The sequence below is a fragment of the Theropithecus gelada genome, chromosome 6, assembly GCF_003255815.1.
Source record: "Theropithecus gelada isolate Dixy chromosome 6, Tgel_1.0, whole genome shotgun sequence".
NCBI lineage: Eukaryota > Metazoa > Chordata > Mammalia > Primates > Cercopithecidae > Theropithecus > Theropithecus gelada.
Genome location: NC_037673.1, coordinates 20,301,229 through 20,308,508, shown reverse-complemented (window position 1 = coordinate 20,308,508; position 7,280 = coordinate 20,301,229). Strand labels below are relative to the sequence as shown.

General features: G+C 38.7%; 1 protein-coding gene across 3 annotated transcripts in view; it reads left to right on the top strand.

The window, feature by feature from the left end:
- CDH18 (cadherin 18) overlaps window positions 1-7,280 on the top strand; it is a 1,123,324-nt gene that overhangs the window by 249,311 nt on the left and 866,733 nt on the right. The gene's annotated exons all lie outside the window — the stretch shown is intronic.

Sequence of the window (7,280 nt, the reverse complement as noted above, 5' to 3'; positions counted from 1 at the left end):
TTTTACAGCTGGCAAAAGAAACAAATGCAAAAGTCCTGGGGGAATAGAGACTTAGCATGTTAGGAAAACAATAAGAAGTCCACCTTGCTACAGAGAAATAAGGGAAGAGTGATGAAGCATCAAGCGGGAGGCATAATGAGGGAGGAAGGAAGCCTTGTAGGGGCTTTGTGGGACTTAGGTTTTGACTCTGTATGATGTGATGACATGTTATGGGAGGTTTGAATGAGGTTCATTCTGCCTAGCACAAGATCAGGAAATCAAAGAGAGGACTCAAAGAGACCAGTAAGGAAGATATCAACTGTGTTCAGGTGAGAAGAGATGAAGGCATTGACCAAAGTGGCTGTTGTGTCATTGAGAAAGACCAATTTTCACTGTGTTGGAGACAGAGATAACAGCATGTTCTGCTAGATCTAATCATGTTGAGAGAACAAGAGAGGAGAGGAGTCTGGAGTATCTGACAAGATGAAAGAATCGGTTTGTGCTTTATTGAGGTGTTGGAGAAGCCATTTGTGTGTGTGTGTGTGTGTGTGTGTGTGTGTGTGCTTGAGAAAGAGAGAGAGAGATTATAGCAGTTATATATGTGTTGGGAAGAATTAGGAGAATTTCTTTTAATAAATTTAAAATATTATTAGATATACAAATCTTAATGTGGACTATTCTTCCTTCACACCATAAATAGTTGTGAAGTTCTTTCAGATTCCGCATTTGTCATCTCTCTGGGACTCATGTCCTTCACTCTTCTCTCTGATTGACATTAGTCTCAATCATTTTTTTCCTGAGTTATTTAAACATTGTCTGAATCATCTATCTGCTGTTCATTATTACTCTTTCCAGTGCCTATTAAGAATTGAAATCAGATTAATACATTTAAAATACAGTAATGACTATTTTATTATCCATATCAAAGATGTTCAGAGATTTTCCTTCCACTTCCTCTACTCATACCCTCTTGGCATTCAAGATATTCCAAAACTTTTATCTTTTAAATTCATTAAACATCTTTGCTCATCAAAAATTGCAATTTTATAAATTAAATTGTTACTTATGATAGGAATAACTTATGTCCTTTTTACCCTTCAAACTCATCTTTAAATTTTTCTTATGAATTATTTACATCTATAAGTTTTACCTTACAAAGTGATGTCTCCAGTAAGATCCTGCTGGGCTAGAAAAGATAATGCTTTCCAGGTGGAAATGAACTATTTTGGAGACAAGGTGTACAAATTGCTGCACAACACTGTAGCAAATAGCACAATTGATGCAGCTAAATTCTTAAAATATTTAAACATTTGTCTTTTGATCTCACTTTTCTCATTTGAATTGAGGAATGAAATTGTTCATAATATCAACAAGGCAACGATTACCGTTGTAAACATGAAGGATATATATATTTTTATATATTTTTTTTCTTTTCTTTCTTTTTATTTTTTTGAGATAGAGTCTTGCTCTGTCTCCAGGCTGGAGTGCAGTGGCTCCATCTCAGCTCACTGCGACCTCTGCCTCTCGGGTTCAAGAGATTCCCCTCCCTCCAGCCTCCCAAGTAGCTGGAATTACAGACCACGCCCAGCTACTTTTTTTGTATTTTAGTAGAGATGGGATTTCACCATGTTGGCCAAGATAGTCTTGTTCTCCTGACCTCATGAGCCACCCACCTCAGCCTCACAAAGTGCTGGGATTATAGGCGTGAGCCACCGTGCCCGCCCACACGAAGGATATTTTGATCCCCTATGCCTGTGCATGTGCCCACACACCAATAAACTTCCTATCAATGTTGTTCTGGTTGTATGCCTTAAGATAAATTCTCATATCTATTATGTAGAGGTACAGCAGGTCCTCCAATAATATTGTTTTGTTCAATGTTGTTTTGCCTCCACATTGATGAAATAATAATAATAATAATAAAAAGTTTCCTTATCAGTGTGGAGTTTGCACGTTCTCTCCACGTCTATGTGGCTTTTCTCTGGAAGCTATGGTTTTCTCCCATATCCCAACGCTATGCACATTAGATGAACTAGCGTGTTTAAAATGTCCCAGTTCTACATGAGTGTGGGTGTGTACGTGAGTGTGCCCTGTGGTGCTATGGTGTCCTGTCCAGGGCTCTTTCCCCTCCTTTCACCCAAAGTTTCCAGAATAGTTTTCAGCCACGTGTAACCCTGAACTGACACAATTGGGCAAATAATTATCTTGTTTTTATAAATTTTTATGGAATGTAGGTATAGTTCAAATTTCTCTCAATATTTAATCTTAGAATTGTTTTGTTGTTAATCTAGAAATGTGATGACATTTTTGTTACTAGAAATACGTTTTAGCTACTTAACTCTTCTTTATAACAATTAGCTTATGGCACAGTAGTTTCATTGTGTATTGTTTCACTTAAGGTCACAATGTCCAAGAACCTGTCCATAATGTTAAGTGAGGACTTACTGTCTCACCAAGTTTGGTGGCTTACTTTTCTTAGCTAATAGGCCCATTGTCACAGGGAAGCACAGACTTAAGTGTTCACCAGAAATGACCTTTTATTACAAGAGTGATTTTATATGTCTATTCTTATCAGTAAAGAGTTGACAAGGAGTATAAAGAAAAATCAATAATCTCATTTAAGAATACCGAAAAGACAAAGTGGGTGATATATTTAAAGAAGTTGAGGGCACGAGGTCAGGAGATCGAGACCATCCTGGCTAACACGGTGAAACCCCGTCTCTACTAAAAAACACAAAAAACTAGCCGGGCGAGGTGGCGGGCGCCTGTAGTCCCAGCTACTCGGGAGGCTGAGGCAGGAGAATGGCGGGAACCCGGGAGGCGGAGCTTGCAGTGAGCTGAGATCCGGCCACAGCACTCCAGCCTGGGCAACAGAGCAAGACTCCGTCTCAAAAAAAAAAAAAAAAAAAAAAAAAAAAGAAGTTGAGGGTAGTGGAAGATGAAAATAAGTTGTATCAATTCTGAGAGTAAAACATAACAAATGTCCTGCTCTTCTTGGGACCAAATATGAAGAAGTACATAACCTTTGAATAAGAATTCAAGTTATATATTTAAACTTAAAATTAATGAGGATCCAGGAATGATTGAGTTCAAATTTGTTTTATAGACATCAACTAATTGTGTTTAGAAGTAAACTCAGATAAGTATGCCACATAAAGGGCTTGGCTAAACAAAACCAATCTTTAAAACAGGCTCCGACTTGTAGGCAGAAGGGCTTACTTGCCTGTGAGCCTCATTCTCTAGATCACCTTTGGAGAAGTATGCTTGACTTAAGCATACCTGAAAGCATTTAAGGCGGAACACTCTGTAAGCTTCGCTTCCCACAAAGAGACCCTTCTTCTCCTTTCTAATATTATAGGAACAGTTTAATACTGTTCTCAGAAGCAAGAGAAAAACAATATACATTTGGGCACCAAATAACCTGAACTTGGCTATTGAATATTGAAATATGTCACAAAGAATACCAGATACACTAGACCTTGAGACTTGAGGAAGTTGCGCCCAGGTGTAATTCCTCCAGTTGGTGGGAAGAGGACCCCTTGGTCTCAATGATAGCATTGTCAATAAAATACTCCTGAGTTATTCTTGAACATTCCTGCTTATCTATATCTAAGTGCTCCTGTTGAAATGTCAGAGCCAAAATTAGTGCTTATCATAATAAGCTACGAGAAGAAGAAAATCACTAGTGTTACAGAATTTTGAATATACAATAGAACTTTCAAAAAATTTATTTCACACTTTGATAGGCCCGAATTGCTGAAAATGGTCACTCAGTGATCATATCAATGTCAGAATCATGGTGAGAAGGGAAATCTTGTGTGTTTTTTCTGTATCATTTTGAAAGAAGTCTTGGAGAGAGCTAACGGAAAGAAAGAAGGTATGGAGGGTGGGAGGACAGAAGGCAGGGGAAAATAACAACAAGGGTCATTTATCATATAGGTACTATATATTGTTACGCAAAAACCTCAAGTAAACAAGATAAACATTCAAATTCTAGAGATTCAGATCTTTATTCTGCTATTCCTGAATTTCCCAAAGGGTAGACAGAGGTTAAAGAAAACATCAATCTTTTATTAATCTTCTACCACTAATATTTTCCCTACCCCCATTCTTAATTCTTATGTCTAGCTCAAATGAAAATTAATAATACTTTCTCATGAAACGCACCGTGGAGAACTCTTTAGGAAACTAATATTTCACTGAAGAATGTGTTACCAGTAGCAAATCCATATGGGTGTGCAGCAAAGTCAATGCTTGCCTCCTCAGAAGAAAGAATTTGTCTGAGGGATATAAGGCAGAAGAGACTCTGGCAAGTTTTTGAGCAGCAGTGAAAGTTTATTAAAAGGCTTTATAGCAGGAATGAACGGGAGTAACGTTCGGCCAAGACGGCCAAGCTGGTGACTTGAGAGATCAAGTGCCTGGCTTTACCTTTGACTTGGGGTTTAATATGTTGGCATGTTTCTGGGGTCTTGCATCCTTTCTCCTCTGATTCTTCCCTTGGGGTGGGTTGTCCGCATGCACAGTGGCCTGCCAGCACTTGGAAGGGGTCACATGAGCAGTGTATTTAGGGAGGTTATAAGCACGCTGACTTGAGGTGTTCTTTCCTTACCAATCAAATGTTGCTAGAAGGTCATATACCAGTTAAACTCTGCCAGTTTTGTCTGTTACTGTGCATGCATGACTACACTTGCCCAACTCCAGAGATCGTATTGGGAAGCTGCTGATCACCAACTTTAGGTGTTTCTATCTATTGAAAGACTGCCGTTCCCTGGCACCAGCTGGAACCAATCATTAGTTTAGAGAGCCAGTTTAACAACCTCCTGACCATCACCTGATGGTCCGCTGATAATACTGGCGGCAGGGGTCCCTCGCTTGTCCTGCTCATGTCTAACTAGCTACCTACTGTAACAAATAGAGTGTTCAATCCTCCTTCTATTATATGGCAACTGTCTTCAAAAAATTTACCTTTGATCATTTAATTGAATTACCTAAGACAGCAATTTCAGCAATAGACTCAAATATTCCATTGGATAAAAGTCTAATAATACATGTAAGCAACTAGAAAAAGATAATTCTGTTTTTACAGAAGTAATAAAATTCTTCAATAGCACAACAAAAATACAGACTTAGGATAAAACATATTTTTTACTTTATTTTAAATTTCTTTTGATTTTGGGGTTGGTAACACATAGCTACTTATTATTTGTATCTGAATTTTGTTTTTCCCTAAATAAGACTTCTTCTCTCTATTAAGGAAAAATGTTATTAATGTTAGAAAATATTACTGTACTAAAATATCCAGAATCCACTCTAGGATAGGTTGCAATGGCATGTGTTATCTGAAATATATGTATCTTTCTGAAATATCATGAATTACTTCTCTGAAAACATTATAGTATGTACACAGACTAAAATTAAGGCTTACTCTTTTTTTTTTTTTTTTTTTTTTTTTTTTTTTTTTTTTTTTTTTTTTTTGAGATGGAGTTTCTCTCTCGTTGCCCAGGCTGGAGTGCAGTGGCGCAATCTCGGCTCACTGCAACCTCTGCCTCCTGGGTTCAAGATATTCTCCTGCCTCAGCCTCCCAAGTAGCTGGGATTATAGACGCCAGCCATCATGTCCAGCTAATTTTGTGTGTGTGTATTTTTAGTAGAGATGGGGTTTCACCATGTTGGCCAGGCTGGTCTGGAGCTCCTGACCTCAGGTGATCCTCCTGCCTCGGCCTCCCAAAGTTCTGGGATTAGAGGCGTGAGCCACCACGCACGGCCCCAGTGAAGGCTGATGCTTTATCAGCATTTTTTTCCATAGGTAGTTTTGTGGAATACTTAAGACAATATTTAATTTATTATCACTTGTTACTTTTAATATTATTTGGCCATGTCTAGTTTGATCAAACAGAAACTTTCATAAGTTGAAAGTTTTAAAATGCAGATATTGGAACTACCTAAAATTCAATAAAACTTCAAAAGAAATAGATCAATAGTGATGTGTTATCTGTGTGCCTTTGTTCATTCTCTTTGTTCCTCCCATACAACTCTCTGCACTTACTGTCTCTCTGGCTGACCTGCATTATTTAAGGCCCAGTTCATTTGCAACTCCTCATTGAAGCCCTCAGGAATGGCCTATAGCTATTAGCTCCTTTGTTTTGGGGAGCTGGATATTAAAGCAGTTTATGCTTGTAAGGATAAACCTGATTTAGAGGTTCAAATAAATAGCTAGTATTGTTCATTTTTAATAGCTGCAAAATTGGTTTTGGGGGGTTTTATTTCTGAGATGAGATCTTCCTCTGTCACCCAGGTTGGAGCTGAAGTGCAATGGTGCAATCACACTGCAGCCTGGACATATCCAGGCTCAGGTGATCCTACCCCCTTATCTTCCCAAATAGCTGAGATTACAGGCACAAGGCACTATGTGCCACACTAATTTTTGTTTGTTTGTTTTCACCACATGGCCCAGACTGGTCTTGAACTCCTGGACTCAAGGGATCCACCCACCTTGGCCTCCCAAAGTGGTGGATTACAGGTGTGAGCCACCATGCCTGGTCTGGTATGGGAATCAAAAAGTGATTGAGGCAGGTCTCAGTGGAGTGGAGGTTCATTTAGCCAAAGTTGAGGACTAGGCTGTTTATGGGGTAAAGAAAGAATGGTCCACATTAGAGATTTTTATATCTAATAATATTTTAAATTTATTAAAAGAAATTCTCCTTATTCTCCTATATTCTCATATAGTCTCTCTCTCATATACACACACACAAACACACACACATATACACAAATACACACACACACACACACACACAAATGGCTTCTCCAACACCTCAATAAAGCACAACCCAATTCTTTCATCTTGTCAGATACTCCAGACTCCTCTCTTTTTCTGTCAACATGATTAGATCCAGCAGAACATGCTGTTATCTCTGTCTCCAAAACACAGTGAAAACTGGTCTTTCTCAATGATGCAACAGCCACTTTGGTCAATGCCTTCATCTCTTCTCACCTGAACATGGTTGATACCTTCCTTACTGGTCTCTTTGAGTCTTCTCTTTGGTTTCCTGATCTTGTGCTAGGCAGAATGAACCTCATTCATACCTCCCATAACATGTCATCACATCATACAGAGTCAAAACCTAAGTCCCACAAAGCCCCTACAAGGCTTCCTTCCTCCCTCATTATGCCTCCCGCTTGATGCTTCATCACTCTTCCCTTATTTCTCTGTAGCAAGGTGGACTTCTTATTGTTTTCCTAACATGCTAAGTCTCTATTCCCCCAGGACTTTTGCATTTGTTTCTTTTGCCAGCTGTAAAA